Source organism: Capricornis sumatraensis, chromosome 20 (genome assembly GCF_032405125.1).
Source record: "Capricornis sumatraensis isolate serow.1 chromosome 20, serow.2, whole genome shotgun sequence".
In the NCBI taxonomy this organism is placed as follows: domain Eukaryota; kingdom Metazoa; phylum Chordata; class Mammalia; order Artiodactyla; family Bovidae; genus Capricornis; species Capricornis sumatraensis.
This window is the reverse complement of record NC_091088.1, coordinates 52,922,597-52,944,175: the sequence shown is the minus strand read 5'-3', so window position 1 is coordinate 52,944,175 and position 21,579 is coordinate 52,922,597. Positions and strand designations below refer to the sequence as shown.

The 21,579-nt window shown below is 40.6% G+C and overlaps 1 protein-coding gene across 1 annotated transcript in view; it reads left to right on the top strand.

The window, feature by feature from the left end:
* Nucleotides 1-21,579, top strand: part of LOC138095965 (zinc finger protein 30 homolog) — a 65,074-nt gene that overhangs the window by 33,473 nt on the left and 10,022 nt on the right. The gene's annotated exons all lie outside the window — the stretch shown is intronic.

Here is a 21,579-nt window from a genome sequence, read left to right as displayed (position 1 = left end):
TAACAAAAAGGACCCCAAGTTAGATATCCCCCAGGGGGAATTTTCCAATCTGGGAGCCCCGTGAATTTGCCCAGGGCCTTCCTGTGTATCCCTGTATGACAGTGGCCTTTCATCTCCCCCATGTCCAACCAAAGTATATAAAACTTACTGACTCATTTTCATCTAAAGCACTCTCATGACAAAACTAAGGGCAATGATAAACAAAATGAAAAGACAACCTACAGAATGGGAAAAAAATATTTGCAAACAATGCAATCAACATGGGATTGATCTCCAAAATATATAAACAGCTCAATATCAAAAAACAAAAACCCAGTCAAAAAATGGGTAAAGGATCTAAAGAGACATTTTCTCAAAGAAGACTTAAGAAATACTCATTCTTATGAGGAATAGACCATGCTGAATGAGACTTTCTGTGAGCAGAAATCCTATGAAAAGGAGGTGATTGATGGTGCAGGTAGTAAAAAGAGGCATGGAGATGACAGAGGGATTCAAGGTGGAAAAATTCAAAATACATAGGCTGTATTCTTTTATTTTTTAAGCAGCTTAACTGATATAAAATCCATATACCCTACAATCAATGCATTTAAAGTAAGTTCAGTGGTTTTTTTTTTTTTAGCAAATTAACATATATGCAACCACCGCAAGTCAATTTCAGAATATTTTCATCACCTCAAAAAGAAATCCTGTGTCCTTCAGCTGTTACATTAATTTATTTTTAGATGTTTAGATAACCTTGCATATGTGGGATATATTCCACCCAATCATGCTGTATAATTCATTTTATACATTGCTGAATTTGGTCTATTAGTATTTCATTGAGGATTTTTGTATCATATTTATATGAGATAGGCTTTGCTTGGTTTTGGAATCAGGGTAATGCTAGCTTCATTGAACTGGGAGCTTGACGATATTTTTTAATTTCAGCAAAGAAAACACTATCAGAGCTGATAGTAGGAATCTTCCTGAACCAGGTTAGGTCGTAAACAGCAAAGAAGGCCTGACTATTCGGAGGGGCTAGCTTTTAAAGAAACTATCTCTTACTGCAGAAACAGAGGAAGTAACTCTTGAGCAGAACCTCTGCCCCATTTGCCTTTTTGAAGGGAAGTGCCAGTGACACATATATAAAAAAAAAAAAAATCACATCCCAAAACAAAATTAGAAACACCATGTCCAAAAATATAGTTAGATAAAAGTTTGAAGAGTGCCCCAATTCCCCATGTATAAAGAAAACTCACTAAAAATGTCAGAGAAGATTAAAATTATCACCCAAAATTTCAATATGAATTTTAAGAATTTATGGTACAATCACAGCTCAGAAGCAAGACTACATGGCCAAATGGTACAATGATTTCAGGAAAGAGGAGGAAGTGATAGGCAGACCCCATATGAAAGCTAGTAGAATTCAAGAATGAAGGAGAATATTAGGCAAAACCCACTCCAGACTTGAAAAATAAACTACAAAGAGCAAAAGGTATGACAAATCCTACAGAAAGTGCAACATGGAACAAGAGATATAAACATTAGCAAATGGAACAAAATGAAACAAACAGATGACAACTACAGGAAGAAAAAAATGAAAGTCAGAGTGGTTCAACTTGCAGAGCCACATGTAAATCAACGCAGTTAGAACACACCCCCACACCACACACAAAATAAATCGAAAATAGCTTAAAGACTTAAATATAAGACAAGACAACATAAAACTCCTAGAAGAGAACATAGGCAAAACATGCTCTGACATAAAGCATACCAATGTTTTCTTAGGTCAGTCTCCTAAGACAATAGAAACAAAAGCAAAAATAAACAAATGAGACCTAATCAAACGTATATGCTTCTGCACAGCAAGAAAACCATAAACAAAACAAAAAGACAACCTACAGACTGGGAGAAAGTATTTGCAAATGGTGCAACCAACAAAGGCTTAATTTCCAAAATATACAAACAGCTCATACAATTCAATAACAACAAAGAAAATCAATCCAATCGAAAAATGGGCAGAAGATCTAAATGATATTTCTTCAAAGACGACACAAGCACATGAAAAGATGCTCATCATCACTAATTAAATAAAGATGGAAGTCAAAACTATAATGAGGTATCACCTCACATCTGCCAGGATGCATGTGTGCATGCTCAGTCATTTTGGACTCTTTGAGACCCCATGGACCCCACCCGGCTTCCCTGTCCTTGGGATTTTCCAAGCAAGAATGGGTTGCCATTTCCTTCTTCAGGGGATCTTCCTGATGCTGGGACTGAACTCATGTCTCCAGTGTCTCCTGCATTGGCAGGCAGATTCTTTACCACTGAGCCACCTGGGAAGCCCCCCAGTTGGAATAGCCATCATTAAAATCTACAAATAATAAATCCTGGAGAGGGTGTGGAGAAAGAAAATCCCTTTTACACTCTTGGTGGGAATGTAAATTGGTGCAGCCACTATGGAAAACAGAATGGAAATTCCCCAAAGAACTAAAAACAGAGTTGCCATATGATTCTTCAATCCCAACCAGGGCATATACCCAAACAGAATTATAATTTGAAAAGATACATATCCCTGCCTCCTGTTCGTAGCTGCACTATTTACAATTACCAAGACATGGAAAAAAAAATGCAAGTGTCCATCAACAGATGAATAGATAAAGAAGAAGTGGTACATATATATACAATGGAATACTACCCAGCCATTTCAAAAATGAAAAAAAGCTATTTGCAAAGACATGGATGGACCTAGACATTATCATACTAAGTGAAGTTAAGTCAGAAACAGAAAGACAAATATTATATGGTATCACTTATATGTGGAATCTAAAATATGACACAAAAGAATGTATCTAACAAAACAGAAACAGACTCACATAAAGAATAGACTTGTGGTTGCCAAGGGGGGTGTAGGGGAGGGTAGGAGAGAATTGGGAGTTTGGGATTAGCAGATGTAAACTATTATATATATAGGATGGATGAACAAGGACCTACTGGATAGCAGAGGGAACTATATTCAATATCCGATGATAAACCATGCTGGGAAAGAATGTGAAAAAGAATATATGTATAACTGAGTTACTTTCCTGCACAGCAGAAATTAACACAACACTGGAAATCATCTACACTTTAATCAAATTAATTAAAAAAAAGAGAAGTGATCCAACTTGCAACTAAGCAGAGCCTCTAGAGATGGAATACAAATCAAAGGAGAGAATTGAGATTTCTTAACAGGGTACAGAGAGCACAAACCACAGAGGGAAAAATAATTCAGATTATACATTTTTTTCAGACTATATTTTAAAAAGTAATTTCTCAGAAAAGGAGTGAAAATGGACTTGGAGATATTATTTGCAATACACATAGCTGATGAGGATTCATATCCAAACTACAGAACTCCAAATAAAGAACTCCTAAGAATCAACAGTGAAAAGGGAGACAAGCTCCCCAAAACTTGAACAGACACTCCACAAAGGAAGGCCAAAGGACTTAAACAGGTATTTGCCTACCTTTGGGAAGGATATGGTCAAGAGACATTAAAACAAAAGCACTCAACTTCATTAGTCATAAGTTAAGAAAACCACAACGCAATACCACTGCATATATATCCACCACATTGGCAAAAATTTTACAGTGGCAAAAATAATACCACATGTCAATGAGAAAGTGAAGAAACTGAAACTTGCATAAACTGTTGATTGGAGGACTGATTTTGTGCATTTTGGAAAACGGACTGTATCTGCTTAAGCAGATTCACATACCCTATGATCCAGCAAGTTTCTCTAGAAATAGACCTAAGAAACAAATACATATGAACAGAAGATGACAAGTGGAAGAATGCTCCTAGCATCATTATTTGTGAAAGTCCAAATCTGGAAACAGGCCAAATGTCAACCAACTGTATAACAACTGTTGAATGGACAAATATAGTTGGTATATTCATGCACTGGAATACCAGTGCATTCAGCAAGGCAAACAGTAAGCTAAATTTACATAAAACAATATGGATGAATCTCACAAACATAATGTTGAACAAAGAAGTCAACACAAAACGCTCTATACTGTATGACTCCACATATACATATGTTCAAAAACAGACAAAACTGATGTTTGGTGGTTACTCTGGGGAATCTACTGACTGAACAGGAGCACAGCAGGGGCTTCTGGAAAGCAGGCGATGATTTATTTCTTGATCTGGGTGCTTATTACATGGGTGTTCCCTTTGTGGTGATTCAAGGTGTACCATTTTGGTCTTATTGGTTGTCTGCATCACTGTGTATACACTTGTCTATATATATGATAAACTTCAATAAAAGATTTATTTTATAAATTATGAAGAAATATATACAAGGCAAATGCAAACAAAATAACCAAGGGCTATGATCTTGAGGATGCTAAAATACTAAAGTTTACAATTCACAATAAACATATAATAATTATGAATATCTATATATCAACTAACAGTGGAACTTTCATAAAGCAGAAGTTACAGGCTGATACAAGATAAAATTTCACTGATAATTAATTTCATTGATAATTCATATTAAAATGAATTTTAATATATTTTTCTCAATTTAAGATAAATCAACTGCAAAACAAATACCTATAGACTGACTATATATTAGATCACAAAGACATATTCATTAAATTTCAATATCATAATGCAGCAAAACAGTACATTACAAGAGGGGGCCTATGTGCTTTACCTAAAGTCCTACATTTTATCAATAAGCGTTGAGTTCCCCTCATGACACATGGCTCAAACTCTTCCATGATGCTGAGTCTAAGAAACTATACCACTGTATTAGTTTTCTACTACTGAGTAACAAACAATCACAAATGCAGTGGCTTAAAACAATAAAACTTAATCACCTTACAGTTAGATAGAGGTCTGCCATGGTTCTCACTCGGCTAAGAGCAAGGTGTTGGCAAGCCTGTGTTCCTTTCTGCAGGCTCTAGGGGAGAATTAATTTCCTTAGGTTTTCCAGTTCCTAGAGGCCACCAACACTCCTGGGCTAACTTCCTTGATCTAACCAGCAACTTTGTATCTCTCTAACCATTCTTCTGTGATCACATCTCCCTGCAACTCTAAATTCAGCTGGAAAAAGTCCACTGACTTTAAGGATCCAAGTGAATAGTTTGGGCCCAAAGGGATAGTCTAGGATAATCTCCCCACTTCAAAACCCTTAATTTAATCCCACTTGCAAAGTTTCTTTTGCCTTGTAATTAACATATTCATAGGTGCCCAGGTTCTGGACAGGGACATTATTCTGCCTACTCCAACCATTCTTAAATGTTCTATCCTCGACTTTCCTCTTTTTAAGGGAATACTCAAAAGTCCACCTCATTCTACCCTAATACTACCTCTCCAACACAGCTGTGAATCCAATCAGAATAAGCATCAGAATCCCCTGTACCCATGTTTACGCCCATCATATTGTAATAAGCCCTAGGCTCCTTGGTGATCTCTCTTTACAGTTACTATATTCCCCATCAGTTGGACGTCCCATTTTCTCATCCCTCAATTCCTGAGACTTTCCAGTATATCCTCTGGAATTCAGAGTAACAAAACCCTCTTTTATCTTCAACCACTTCCCTGAACAATCCTTTCTCCTTTCTGGGTCTAACAGAAACTTGGCTTTCTCCAGAGGACTCCTGAAGCCCTCTCAATGTTTTCCGCCCCCAACAGCCTCTTGCCACTGGGTCTCTAAGTGGGGCAGGTGTCCTCCTTGCTCTTATTACTTTCAGACTTTCTCCCTTCCTCCTCCACAAATGCTCTACCTTTGAATTTCATGCCAAGAGACCACATATAACTCCCATAACAGCCATACTGTTGCTGACATCTACCAAGTACAGGGTATTTCTTTCCCTTTTTTTTCGCAAAACTTGAGCTCATGGCTTACTCTGTACAATGCTATTTGTTCAGTTGCTAAGTTGCGATTTGTTGTTCAGTGGACTCTTTTGCCACCCCAGGGCCTGCAGCCCACCAGGCTCTTCTGTCCACGAGATTTTTCAGGCTAGAATACTGAAGTGGGTTACCATTTTCTTCTCCAGGGGATCTTCCCAACCTAGGGATCAAACTCCTGTCTCTTGCATTGGCAAGAGGATTGTTTACCACTGAGCTACCCAGAGGAGCCCATAGGCTACTACCCTTCTTTTATTCTTGCAATTTCAGGACACCTACAGATAAGCCTGGCTTACTCCCTACCGGTACAACCACTTTTCCTTCTCTCATGGCTCATTCCCGCTACCATACTGATAGGTTGTTCTCTCTCCCTCCCCAGCTGCTGTTTTATTTCTTCACTCAATTTACAGAAAAACTCTTCAAATATGTGGTCTATAGTTTCCCATTCATCTCGCCTCATTTTACGTTATCCTATTCCAATCCAAGCAGCCCCCACAGAAACTACTCCCCACACCTTCACGAAAGACTGTGAAGGTTACTAAACGCAACGCTGAATTCCTCGTCTCTGGCCCCACAGCTGCTGCCACATTTACCACCTTTACATACACGTTCACTGCCGGGGGCCAGTGTGAGGAACTCCGCCCATGGCAAAGGTCATGAGGAACGAGGCTTGGCATGCGCAAAGGCGTGATCAAGCCTCAGGAAACCCCCTGTTCCCAAGCATCTAACCCCAAAACCAGAGTCTGTTTTATGCTCTCACCTACACCTCTGACTTTATGGGGGGCTCTCCCCCATAACCGTTTCTCTTGGAGGAGTAAACGTGCAGCTCCAAGGCAATAAAAATTCCTGGGTGTGACAAGAGTGTTTCAGCTTACGGACTCCTCTGAAGGTTATCTAGCCCACCTGTATAGGTTCGTACAGCCACATGTGATTGTTTACAGCCTCCCAACCTGAGAGGCATGAGATGTTTTAGACTTATTAAAGGCAAATTCTTTTGGGGAGTTAGAAATTATTAGTATAATGGGTTGGTTAGGAATTATATTGGTGAAGGGTTTTTCATTTGTTGTGTCAATAATTGCTGCTAATTCCCTGCTCTGGGTGGGACAAGGATGTCTCAGGTCAAACCTCTCTGCTGACAGACTGGCTTGTGTGACAGGATTATCCATACTCCTGCCACATGATTGTTTACTACCTCTTAACCATAAACAGCACAGAGTTTTGGAGTATTTTGAGAGTCTTAATTAGCATAGGGCTTTTTCTTCTTGTTGAGTCAATGATTGCCGCCAGGCCTCCATATCCTTAGGCACCTGGGAATATATTAATCAATGTATTTGGAATATAGCAAAAGGAAATATAGTAGTTTTTGATGTTAGCAATACTAGACTTTTTGAGTTAATGGATTTTCTCTTTTGTAATAGATCACTGTACTTTGTTATAAATCACTGTGTCCTTGCTATGTAAAAATGTAACTTTATCATATCTTAAGACTAAATAGATCTTAAGGGGAACATTGGTGAAAGGATTTTCATTTGTTGGGCTGATGTTTGCTGCTAAATCTCCATGTCCCCTACCCTTATAATGAATATAACTAACATATATGAAAAATAAGTATTAACCTTTAAGCATATAGGAGAAATAAGTATTAACCTTTAAGATTAATCATGTTAACCTTGGGTTAAATAAATTCCTTTCTTGATTGTAACTCACTACACCCTCACCCTATAGGAATGTAACTTTATTTGGAGGGTGGTGCCTGGTTTAAGAAAAAACACCCTTGGAAGAAATAAGTTTTTTGGTTATCAGGAAGAAAGGATCATAAATTGTCAGCAGGTCTCACCCATGGCCAGAAGATGATGTAATATCCCTAAGACCTTTTTTTTATACATTTATGTGAAGCACCTGGTTTTGATAAAGGTCAGGACTGCTGACCCCCGCGTGACTCTGTATTCATCCCTATGTGTAACAAAAGGTATATAAGCAAACCCAAAAATAAAGAAATCGGATCAGTTTCCGGAAAGACTGATTCCCCCATGTCGCTTCTTTCTTGCTCCCGTTTTTCTGGCTGAATTCCCATCTGGAGCATGGATGTTATTCCACGTAATCCAAGTTATTCAGCCTCTTTTTCTCCACTAATCTTCCTATTGCACTATCCATTTCCAATCTCTCTATATCTGTGATTAAATATGTATTTTTCCAAAGACGCCGACTCCGTCCCCCCACCTTCGAATCACCCTGGATCCACTGGGGCTGGACCCCGGTAGTTCACGACTTGGTGACACAGTCACAATCATACACGTGCACAGTCACATCTAAAAGGTCCATTACAATCACATACAGCTCTCATCCCCATCGCACTATGCACACATATCCCTCCACGGTTCCCATACCTTGCTCCTGCACCAATTTCACACAAGCACCCAAGGTTCGCTGCTAGGATCCCTCACGCACGTGGATACACACATGCAACTTCCCACCATTGTCCCTCCCACATCCCATTGCTGGTAAAGCCTCAAACTCTGAAAACTTCAGCCTCTCACTGCCCTGCCCCGCGGCCTGGGCCTCTCAGGGTTCACTCCGCTCCCGGGTCTTAGACTCACTCGACTTTGAGGTTCCCTCAAGCTGTGGATATTCCTCAGGGACTCGCGGCCGATCCCTCCTATGGTCCTGAACCGAAGAGTGTGCGGACAGAATGTTGCCTCGGGTACGCTGGACACTGGGAAATGTAGTCCGGAGCCTGGACAACCTTTTAAAAGCCCAGAGGTCTCAATTCACAGACCTTAGTCTTGGACCTTATCCCTTCGCTCGTCAGAGACCATCGGCCTCACATCGCCTCACATCTGTGGCAAAGCGTCAACCAGTTCCAGGCCGCGTCTAGAACACAAGCTTCAACTTAGGACTCCGCGCAGCTCTTCCTCTACAAACTGGTGACCCTCTGTGGGAACTGGGACAAGAAGCCCAAGCGAATCGAGATTGCCGGGAGAAATATCAATAACCTCAGATATGCAGATGACACCACCCTTATGGCAGAAAGTCAAGATGAACTATAAAGCCTCTTGATGAAAGTGAAAGAGGAGAGTGAAAAAGTTGGCTTAAAGCTCAACATTCAGAAAACTAAGATCATGGCATCTGGTCCCATCACTTCATGGCAAAGAGATGGGGAAACAGTAGAAACAGTGTCAGACTTTATTTTGGGGAACTCCAAAATCACTGCAGATGGTGATTGTAGCCATGAAATTAAAAGAAGGAAAGTTATGACCAACCTAGATAGCATATTAAAAAGCAGAGATATTACTTGGCCAACAAAAGTCTGTCTAGTCAAGGCTATGGTTTTTCCAGTGGTCATGTATGGATGTGAGAGTTGGACTGTGAAGAAAGCTGAGCACCAAATTGATGCTTTTGAACTGTAGTGTTGGAGAAGACTCTTGAGAGTCCCTGGGACTGCAAGGAGAGCCAACCAGTCCATCCTAAAGGAGACCAGTCCTGGCTGTTCATTGGAAGGACTGATGCTGAGGCTGAAACTCCAATACTTTGGCCACCTCAGTGAGAAGAGTTGACTCCCTGGAAAAAACCCTGATGCTGGGAGGGATTGGGGGCAGGAGGAGAAGGGGACGACAGAGGATGAGATGGCTGGATGGCATCACCAACTCGATGCACATGAGTTCGTGTGAACTCCGGGAGTTGGTGATGGACAGGGAGGCCTGGCATGCTGCGATTCATGGGGTCGCAAACAGTCGGACACGACTGAGTGACTGAACTGAACTGAACTGGGGTGAGGGGGGTAGAGGCTCCCCTGTCTGAGAAGCCATGGGAGCACCTCCTCCAGTATCCTTCACAACAGCAAACACTTACCTTGTTCCAATTACACTTAAATTGGTTTAAATTAATTTTCATGGTTACATTAGTATTTTGTAAATGTTATTCATGTCTGAGCTATTATTTTTGCTGAAAATAATACTTGCCAGCTGTTTTTTACTTTGTTTCTTTTTTATGAGATTATCATTTATTTTTTTATTTTTAATTGGAGGATAATTCCTTCACAATGTTGTTGGTTTGTGCTGTACAGCATGAATCAGCCGTAAGTATGCATGTGTCCCCTCACTCTTGAACTGTGCTTATCATTTAGATGTAAGTCTAAACTTTCTGATGGAGGAGTAGTTCTTTCAATATTTTCAAAATTATCAGGTAATCTTTAAATATTTTAATTGTGAAATCAAAAATACTTGAAGAAAAGGACATAGAATGTGTAAGTTCAGGGTAACGTCATACAAGCGGAGAATCTTGGTATGTTGGTACCTTGTTGGTACCTCAAGAAGAAATGCCCACCCCCTGTGATCATTTCTGACCCCAAGATACCAACTGACCATTGTCTTATTAGTATAATATCTTGATTTGTCACTTAGCTATCTTTGAAATTTACATAAATACAATGAAACTGTATGAATTTACTTAGTTGTTAAAACTCCTAACTAGATTAACTCAAAACTCCACACTAAAGGCTTTACAAAAGGAAATATATGCCAATTCAGGTATAAAAATTAGTTTCCTCAGTTTCTATGGTGTTGCCAGACTCCAAGATCAACCCTCCCTCCAAGCTTCAAGGATTCACTGGGAGAATTCCAGGAAAACAATACAAAGCAAAATCAGCAAAAAGAAAAGGTACACTGGGCAAACTTCAGGAAAAACCAGCCCCATGTTTCCAAGGATCCTTTCCCAGTGGAGTCACAGAGGCCATTAATTCCCCAGGAACGAGTTTTGACAGTGCATGTGAAATGGTAACAACCAGGGGAGCTCGTTAGAAACTCAGTATCTAGTATTTTCATTGGGGCTTGGCTGCATAGGCAGGCTCTGCCTGGCACATACCAGAATTTCAGACTCTCAGAAGGAAAGCAAGTATTTAGCATAAATTACATTGTTTGAACAAACATTGTAGACATAGTGAGCCATTCTTATCAATTAGGATAATGGCAATCTTCTCAAAATCTTAAATTCTAGTTGTAAATCAAGAGCCAAACTTCAAGCAGGCCTTTAAAGGATAAGTTTTCTCAACTCTGCTATGTTAACCTTTTCCTGCATACTACTGTCCTAAACAAATGGCTTTCAACAACATCAAAAAAATTACAAAGTTTGTAGAAAGCCAAGAAAAATCAAGGCATTCCCAAAACACAAAGCAAAAATCAGGAATACTTCAGATGTTCTTAGGTTGTTGCTGCTTAACTTCAGTCTCTGCCTCTTTCCTCAAATGGCCTTCTTCTATGTCTTCTCATCTTCTGTTTATTTTAAGTGGATTTACGTCACATCCAGATAATCCAGGATAATCTCACCTCGATATCCTTATCTTAATTACATCTGTAAAGAACCACCCCCACTTTTTTTTTCCCCAAATAAGGTCACATTCACAGGTCTTGGGAGTTAGGATGTGGACATATCTCTAGGATGCCACCACTTAATCCCAAACAACCTGTTACTATATTTAGTTTTATCTTAATAGATTTCCATAGAATTCTCATCTTGCCTTACTGATCTCAGAGGTTTAGCAGAGCAAAGACAAATGACCTGCCCACTAAAACTTGTTCATTCTAGTTTTATCTCAGTAAATGACAATTCTGGTTTCTTGATCTAAAAATATGTGGGTCGGCCTAGGCTCCTCTTTTTCTCTCATTTCCCTCATCAAATCTATTACCCAATCCATTTAGCGCTATCTTCAAAATGCATCTAGAATCCAACTAGTTCTCATAACTACCACTGCCATCACCCTAGACTGAGTCACCATTATCTCTTATCTGGATTATTCCACCAGCCCATTGGCTAGTGTCCCCCTACACCCTACTCTCTACTCAGCACTCCAAATGATTTCTTTTAAATATAAGATCATGTCACTCTTCTGTTCAAAACCCACTATTGCTTTTACATCTCACTAAGACTAACCAAACTTCATAAAATATTTTCCATAATCAGTCTTCTCATTAGCTGTTTTACCTCATTGACTACTCTCCACTTTGTCACACTGTCCTAGTTGCTGCTCACTGAATATACCAGGCTTATGGCTTGTTGTTATTGTTCATCACTCAGTCGTGTCCGACTCTTTGCAACCCCATGAACAAGCAGCCTGTCAGGCTTCCCTGTCCTTCACTATCTCCCGAAGTTTGCTCAAATTTGTGTCCATTGAGAGGCTTATGTCTAACCCACAGCATTTATGTTTAGTTGTTTTCTCTGCTTGGTGCTCTTTATCCAAATATCTTCAAATGTCACTACTGTTTTTGATCAAATATCTGCATCTGAAGAGGAAATGCGGCTGAGAGGATTCAGATTTTTCCACTATCTCAGCCACCCAATACAGCGACCCACAATCATGCATCTCTCTCTCTCTCTCACACACACACACACATACTCCCAACCACACAAGCCCACAATATGACCCTCTATCCTCACAAAACCACTCAATCTTGATGCTACCTCTCCCTCACCGCATGCAGTCTCTCTTTCATTCAACTAACCCCTAAATGTAGTCACACTCGCAATCTCATCATGGTCTCACACTGGGACCCTCCTTTACCCACTCTCTCATGTGTCTGGACTTGTGAATTTCTCCCCTTTAAACTCCCGAGGCTGCTTTGGTCCCAGACACTCATGTTCCACATTCGGGTTCTCTCTTCTGGTTCCCAAACACGTTCCTCAGCAGCTTGTCTCAAGGGCATCTGAGCGCTCCCAGATCAAAGCGTAACCTTGAGCAGCCTCCTGTGCATTTCGCTGAGGCCAGGCCCCGCCTCCGAGCCTAGGGAACGCAGTTTACCTTGGCCGAGTCCGTCCTGCCGTTGGCGAAGTCCTGGACTACATTTCCCGGGACGCCGTGGGGCTCACTATGTTGCAGAGTGAGCGCCAAAACCAGCGAGAGCCTCAACAGAAACTTGAGGCTGGGCTGTGTCAAAGAAAAGTTGCACCAAACAAGTTATACACATAAGGAAAGCGTTATTAAAGACTATTGCAATAGGGAAGAGAGATTTACCTCAACTTGGTATATAACAGTCGCTCGGGGTTTATAGCCAGCGGACAGGGTGATGGAGTCAGTGGAGTCGGCTTGACTAAAGTTTGCTCATGGAATTCTTGTCAGTTGAGACTCGCGGAAGCCTCAGGTGCGCTGCCAGGTCCAGGTTCCTCGCCACGGGGAACTCAGGATAGCTTTTAGAGCCTCTCTCTAAATTGGAGATAGCTCTTAGCAGCCTCTCTCTCGCTCTCGCTCTGTCGCTCTCTCTCTGGACTACATCTCCCAGAGGCCTCTAGGCCTGGTGCTCCCTCCCGCGAGAAGCAGACCTTCTCCTGAGGAGTGGGCGGGTTTTTCTGGCGGGTAGGGGCAAATAGCCTCTGGGTGCCGTGGAAGCTGCTGGGCTCTATTTGTTTCAAGTACAGTGGAGCGGTGCTGACCAGACAGACCTGAGGAATCATAGGTGAGTTGGGTTGGAGCTGGGCGTGTCTGGAACCTCCGGCCTCTACGGGAGCCAGCCAGCTGGGAAGGGGAGATTGCGAGGAGTGTGTCTGATTGTGATTGTGTCTCTGTGTCTGTGTGACCCTGTACCAAACTGTAAAGACGGGGAGCCGGGCTTGATTTGCAGTTATAATGGTGCATGTGTGATGGAGTTTAACTTTGTGACCGGGTGTGGCACTGTTTGTGAATGTGAAGTTCTTCGACTGCGGTTGCAAAGCTGTGTATCCACTTTGTGTGTGTATTTATGAACATTTGCTGAGCGGTGGGCGTGGGGTGGCTTAACTGTGAGATTTCTAACTATTTCCCCTTGAGGGTGTGTTTGTGATATTGTTGGTGGGTAGGGTGCGTCTGAATTTGTTGTCATTGTGTCCCCATGATGGGTTGTCAATGGGAATGTGAGTACCTGGGGGTGCCTTTGACTGCGATCGTGACTGACTGTCCCCAGAGTGTATATGATTGAGTGGCCCTCTGGGGTGCCTGAGTGCCCCGTGGTATGAGTGAGTTTCTGATTATGTATCCATATAGCACAGTAGGTGTGGGCCATCTTTGTCTGTGTCTTTGTGACTCCAGCGCTCTGTTCCCAGGAGTTGGAGCCCAGGGGCAGAGTCTGCCCAGAACTGCAAATGACCCTGTGCTTCTATCATGCTGGTATTGAGCAGGATGCACAAGCCTTTTCTGGGCTAATATCTGTAGGTGGTAGATTGACTTGGACTCCCAGAAGAACCTGATTTTTCCTGACTCCTTTCTCCCTCCCCAGCTCTGCTCTACTTGCACAGTCTTCCAGAGTGGAGTAAAGAATGCCTGTTGACCATCCACAAGGCACCTGCAAGGTAGCTTATTATTTCCCCTTGTTTCCCGAAATCCTCTTTTCTTTGTCAAGACATGACTTGCTTTCCTTCTCTTGAAAATTTCTTGCCTGTCAGGTGACCTGATCCATGGAATTTTTTTCCTTTGAGAAATGTGATTTGCTCTAAACCCCAATCTACACACATGACTTTTCTCTTCCTAATTTGTCAAATGATTTAATTTTTCTTTAAGCTGTCTTAAAAAATCTTTTTTATTATAAAAGTGAAATTATCTTTAATTACAAACATACAGCTATCCTCAATGAAGAAAATTAAATTTCCAGTTAAAACCAATGCTACCTTTTGGTAGTATGTTTTATGTACACATATAAAATGTGGTTTTTAAAATTGAATTTATTTAGTATTTACCATTTGTAGTATACATTTTAACATAAAATTATATTTAAGTATTGAGAGGGTAACAGGCAGGAAGGCTAGGGTCCCCCAAGCAGAGGAAATAGACTGCAAATGTCAGACCTTTTTTTTCCTTCTCTGTACAAAATTAAAAGGAGGTTTCTTTTAAAATTCTGTGTTGCCATGACACCTGTTTCCACCTGAACTTAACTTTTCTCAAACCTTGAGCTAACCAATGTTTTTATTATGGAAATATTTTTCTTAAGCTATATTTAATGAACTATGTATTTACATTAGACTCTGTCTTTTTTCAAGTCGTTTCCACCTAAGACTCAGAACCTATAATGGCTCAACAAACCAGTATGTTTTACTCAAGGAAATGTTCTCATAAACTATGTTAATGAGACTATGTATTTGCTTGGAACCCTGCCTTTCTTCAAGATTCATGTCAGTCATTTTATGGCCCAGGATGACTCACCCTATGCCAGTGCTATCTCAAAAATTCATGTTGTGGGTGAATGGCCTGGTGCCACTCTCAGAGTTTTTAGACATTTCCTTTCTCTAATAGCTTGCTAACAGGTATATTAGGGGGCACTCTCTCTGCCCACTTCTGATGTCTATGTCAAAAGCTTTCTCTATCTGTTTTATACTTTAATAAAACTTTATTACACAAAAGCTCTGAGCTATCAAGCCTTGTCACTGGCCCCAGATCGAATTCCTATCCTCCGGAGGAGGCCAAGAATCCCGGCATCATTGACGGCTCATAGCAACATGAGCCTTTCACCTTTGGGGCTCTTCAAGTTTGGGACATATGGAACAGTACACAGTAACAGCATAGATCACAAATCTCTTGAAAGTCTATGATCCAACAGATTAGGTTAGTAGTTCTAATTCTCAGAAATTTATGAAATGGTCAAAGAGACTAGAAAGTTTGACTGAGAAAGGAGAGTTTGGTCTACATACTTCATCCATCTCTGGCTGCTCCCCTGGAGGAGACATTGGGTGCCTCTTGACATTAGCAGGTCGGTATAATCCCCCAACAGGGTTTCTGCCATAAGCCGTGTGAGGTCACTGTGGAACTGCAGATCGGAACACAGCTCTTGGTTCACACATGTGTGTCTCTTTCAATCAGTCACACACACAAGCACACCACAGAGCTAGTAAAGTACGGCAGAAAATGTGTTTGCTAGGAGGACAAAGAACTAGAGCTCCAAGCATCCTTATCTTGTCCTGAAGAATCACGGATGAGCCCCCAAGATGTCAAACATTTGACATGAATCTTGAAAAAAGACAGGTTTCCAAGCAAATACATAGTCTCATTAACATAGCTTAAGAGAACATTTCCATGAATAAAACATACTGGTTTGTTGAGCCATTATAGGTTCTGAGTCTTGGGTGGAAACGACTTGAAAAAAGATAGAGTCTAATATAAATACATAGTTCATTAAACATAGCTTAAGAAAAACATTTCCATAATAAAAACACATCAGTTAGCTCAAGGTTTGAGAAAAGTTAAGTTCAGGTGGAACCAGGTGTTGTCATGGCAACACAGAATTTTAAAAGAAACCTCCTTTTAATTTTGTACAAAGAAGGAAAAAAAAAATCTGACACTTGCAGTCTATTTCCTCTGCTTGGGGGACCCTAGCCTTCCTGCCTGTTACCCTCTGCCAGGGTCCAGCCCCGGTGGATCCAGGGTAATTCGAAGGGGAGATGGAATCGGCGTCCTAGGAAAAAACTTCTTTAATTACAGATATAGAGAGAGATTAGAAACGGATAGTGTAGTAGGAAATATTAGTGGAGAAAAAGAGGCTGAATAACTTGGTTTACATGGGATACCAATAAAACTCCAAGACAAGGAGTTTGCACCATCTACGTTGGGCCACTGGTGCCCGTTTGAATATTGGAGGGTGCCCCGCCTTGGGCTCCCTCTCTCACGGATCTTAGAAGCCAGGGCAAGTAAGTAGACGTGGCGAGCACCCACGCTCCAGATGGGAATTCAGCCAGAAAAACAGGGAGCAAGAAAGAAACAACACAGGGGAATCAGTCTTTCCATAAACTGATCTGATTTCTTTATTTTTCAGGTTTGCTTATATACTTTTTGTTATACATAGGGATGAATACAGAGTCACATGGGGGTCAGGAGACCTGACCCTTGTCAAAATCAGTGCTTCATATCAAATTATACAAAGGTCTTATGGGTTTTACATCATCTTCTGGCCATGAGGCCTGCTGACATTTTATGGCCCTTTCTGATAACGGTCAGTCAACCAGAAAACTTATTTTTTCCAGGGGTGATTTTTTCTTAAACCAAGTGCCACCCTCCAAATGAAGTTGCATTCCTTTAGGGTGAGGGTGTAGTGGGTTACAATCAAGAAAGGAATTTACTTAGCCTAAGGTTTAACATGATTAATCTTAAAGGTTAATACTTATTTTTCCTATATGCTAGTTATATTCATTATAAGGGCAAGGAATATGGAGATTTAGCAGCAAATATTGGCTCAACAAATGAAAACCCTTCACCAATATAATTTCTAATCAATCTACTATACTATACTAATAATTTTCTAACTTCTCAAAAGAGTCTGTATATAGAAAGTTTAAAGCATCTCGTGCCTCTCATGGTTGGGAGGCTGTAAACAATCACATGTGGCCGGACGAACCCGCTCAGGCAGGCTAGAGAACCTTCAGAGGAGTTTGTAAGTTGAAACACTCTTGTCACGCCCAGGAATTTTTATTAACTGGAACTGCAAGTTAACTCCTTCTCCGAGAGAGGTGGTGGTGGGGGAGAGCCCCCTGTAAAGTCAGAGGTGTAGGTGAGAGCATAAAACAGACTCTGGTTTTGGCGGTAGATGCTCGGGAACAGGGGGTTTCCTGAGGCTTGATCCTGCCTTTGCATATGCTGAAGCCTGCTTCCTCATAACCTTTACCATGGGTGGAGTTCCTCACGCTGGCTCCCGGCAACCCTCTCAGTATCTTCCCACATAATTTAATATTTGAAACATTTTTAGAGATGCATATTTATTTTAATGCCTATGTCATCATTTTTTCAAATTATATATAGAAATGGCATTTGACACCCAGTTGTGCAAATAATTATAAACACCCATGTAAGGAATCAAGAAAAAGAATATAGCCATCTGTAAAGCAGCCTCTGATATACTCCTCCACAGTCATAAACAATTATGCTTTTCTGGTGATAACCACTGTGATCATTTCTTTGTCTTTCACTTAGAGCTTTGATATGAATTCCAAAATCACGTGTTAGTTTTTGTCCATTTTCTATCTTTGTATGAACAGACATTCTTTTATGTCTTTTTTTCATTAAAAATATTTGTGAATTTCATTCATATTTCCCATAACTATAGTTCATTTTTTCAATTGCTCTATACATACTGTCTCACTGTATAATAGTATCGATTTACTAATCTGTTCTATTCTTCAAGGACAATTGACTTGCTTACAGTTTTTGAGTGTTATAAGCAATGTGACTGAATATTTTGTGCAGATATTTTGGTACATGTGTGCTTATATTTCTTTAATATGTAATAAAATTGTAATTCACTTGTTGAGGGCTATGGTTTGTACATCTTCAGTTTTACTGGACAATGCCAAACTGGTCTCTAAAAATACTGTGCAAGTTTTTTACTTGTATCAGCAGTAACAAAGATTCCTTTCGTTTATAGTCATGCCAGCTCTTGGCATTGTCACACTTTAAAACTTTTGCCAATTAAATATCTAGTATTACCGCATTTCACTGATATGCCTATATTATCAGTGAAATTGAACATCAGTTCTTGCCCACCTGTGTGCTTAGTCACTCAGTCATGTCCAATTCTTTGCAAACCCACAGACTGTAGCCCACCGGGCTCCTCTGTCCATGGGATTCTCCAGGCAAGAGTACTGGAGTAGGATGCCATTCCCTTCTCTAAAGGATCTTCCTGACCCAGGGATCTAACACAGGTCTCCTGCACTGCAGGCAGATTCTTTATTGTATGAGCTACAGGAGATATCCCCTTTTGCAAAATATTTGTTCAGATATTTTGCCAGTTTTTAATTGGGTTGTTTTTCTCTGACTGATTTATAGCAATTGAATATATATATATGTGTGTGTGTGTAATCTATGTACATAATACATATATTATGTATCATCTGTATTTAGTTTGGGCTTCCCTTGTGGCTCAGTGGTAAAGAATTCACCTTCCAATGCAGGAGATGCAGGAGATGTGGGTTCGATCTCTGAGTCGGGAAGATCTCCTGAAGGAGGAAATGGCAGCCCAGTCCAATATTTTTTCTGAGATAATCCCATGGACAGAGGAGCCTGGCAGGCTGCAGTCCATGAGGCTACAAAAGAGTTGGACTTGACTGAAGTCACTGGGCGCACAAGCATGCGTGCATATTTTAATTTACTGGCAGTTGCATATGTGACAAAAATTATCTTCTGCTCTGGCTTGGTTTTTCACTCTGATGCCTTCTGGTAAGTAGAGGTTTTGGATTTCAATGTGATGAAATCTTTTTCAGTAGTTAGTGCTTTTTAAAGAAATTTTCTGCTACCTTGAGGTAATGAAGATTTTCTTGTGTTTGCTTCTAAAAGCTCCCTAGGTTTTTGCCTTAACATTTCTGTCTTTACACTTCGTGGAATTGATTAGCGTAGGGTAGGGATTCAATTTCATTTTATCCCCTAAGTGGGTATCCAGTTGCTCCAGTATCATTTATTGAAAAGCAGTGCCATTATAGTTACAAAGGTGGTGCTAGTGGTAAAGAACCTGCCTGCCAATGCAGGAGACATAAGAGATGTGGGTTCTATCCTTGGGTTGGGAAGATCTTCTGGAAGAGGGTATGGGAACTCACTCCAGCACTCTTTGCCTGAAAAATCCCATGGACAAAGGAGCCTGGTGGGCTACAGTCCATAGGGCCGCAAAGAGTAGGACATGACTGAAGTGACTTAGCACACATTATGGCTACGTCTTGTTTCTGGACTTTATATTTTGTTCTATTGCTCTGTTTGTCTCCCCTCACAACAATACTATGCTATTAAGATAGCTGTTAAGTATTCACTCTGACTTTGGAATATTTGGAGCAAATCCTCTTACCTTCTTGTTCCTTAAGAATATCTTGGCTGTTTGTGTTCTTTTCATATCCATATAAATTTTCGAAATAGCTTGGTTCGACTCAAACATCTTTTGGGATTTGATTGGATTGCATTGTATCTATAATCATGTGAGTATAAATTTGAGAAGTCTTCTAATAATAATATTAACCTCTCAATTGATATTACATCTTCTACATGTTTTTCAGCAAGGTCTTGCTTATCTCCTAAAATAGTACTTGGCAAATAGGAAGAATTTAATCCATTGTATATAGTATTTCCCTTCTGCATTGACTGCCAGGAATTTGAGCACTTCACACGTGATCAATTATAGCATATCTTAGCCTGAGATTTGATATTGAGTACCTATGATATATGACCTTTGTGTATGATTTATTTTTTATCTTTTATTCTTAGCCTCCTCAAATACATTTTTGAAGTGAGGGATATAAAAAGGAGATATAAACTTAGAATCATATATGTATTGTTTAATATTTTTATTTTAATAACATTCAGGTCCAATCAAGTCTGTTGTGCATGGGTCCTTTTACTGTTCTCCCTATATTATATTTCTTTTTTAAATACCCTTTCCACTTCTCTTTCCCAATCTCCTCAAAACCTCCCCCCCTCCACAACTATCCTCCCTCTTTGCCATCTATTCTCAATATCACTTTAGTTTAAATATAGACTCCGTCAGAAAAAAAGAAACCATCCCTCAGGGTTTTTTTTTATTTACACTAGTCTCTGTAACATGGTGTAAAAATTATGGGCTCTAGTGTCAAATGTCGAAGAAGGCAATGGCACCCCACTCCAGTACTCTTGCCTGGAAAATCCCATGGACGGAGGAGCCTGGTAGGCTGCAGTCCATGGGGTTGCTGAGAATTGGACACGACTCAGTGACTTCACTTTCACTTCTCACTTTTCACTTTCATGCACTGGAGAAGGAAATGGCAGTCCACTCCAGTGTTCTTGCCTGGAGAATCCCAGGGATGGCGAAGCCTGGTGGGCTGCCATCTATGGGGTCGCACAGAGTCAGACACAACTGAAGTGACTTAGCAGCAGCAGCAGCAGCAGTGTCAAATGTGGTCTCTGATCTCAGCTACACCACCTGTGAGCTGCTTAACCTGTGAATGAGAGGTTCTCATTCTCAATGTTGAGAATGAAAGATGTGTAAAACACTTGGTTGTTGTTCAGTTGCTAAGTTGTATCTGACTTTTTGCTACCCCATGGACTGCAGCATGCCCAGCTTCCCTGTCTTCACCATCTCCCAGAGTTTGCTCAAACTTGTGTCCATTGAGTCAGTGATGCCAATGGTACACTTGGTACACATCAGAAATTCAGTAAATATTAGCTTCCCTTTCCTTTATTTCCCATTCTTGGGATCTCTAAATCAATTATGTTATAAAGTGGTTGCCCAAAAGTCTTTGGGTAGGTCTTGAAGGATTTTTTTGTTGTTGTTGAGGTTTAATCAACATATAACATTATATTTGTTTCAGGTGTACAACATAATGATTCAATATTTGTATATACAGTTGTCCCTTAATGTGGGGGTTAGGAGCACTGACTCTGCATTAAAAAATCTTCATATAACTTATAGTTGGTCCTCCATATCCATGGTTCCTTTGTATCTGCATTCTCAGATTTAATCCACCACAGATCGTGTTCTGTTCAGTTCAGTTGCTCAGTCGTGTCTGACTCTTTGCAACACCATGGACTGCAGCACGCCAGGCCTCCCTGTCCTTCACCAACTCCCAGAGTTTACTCAAACTCATGTCCATCGAGTTGGTGATGCCATCCAACCATCTCATCCTCTGTCGTCTCCTTCTCCTCCTGCCTTCAAGCTTTCCCAGCATCAAGGTCTTTTCCAGTGAGTCAGTTCTTTGCATCAGGTGGCCAGAGTATTGGAGTTTCAGCTTCAGCATCAGTCCTT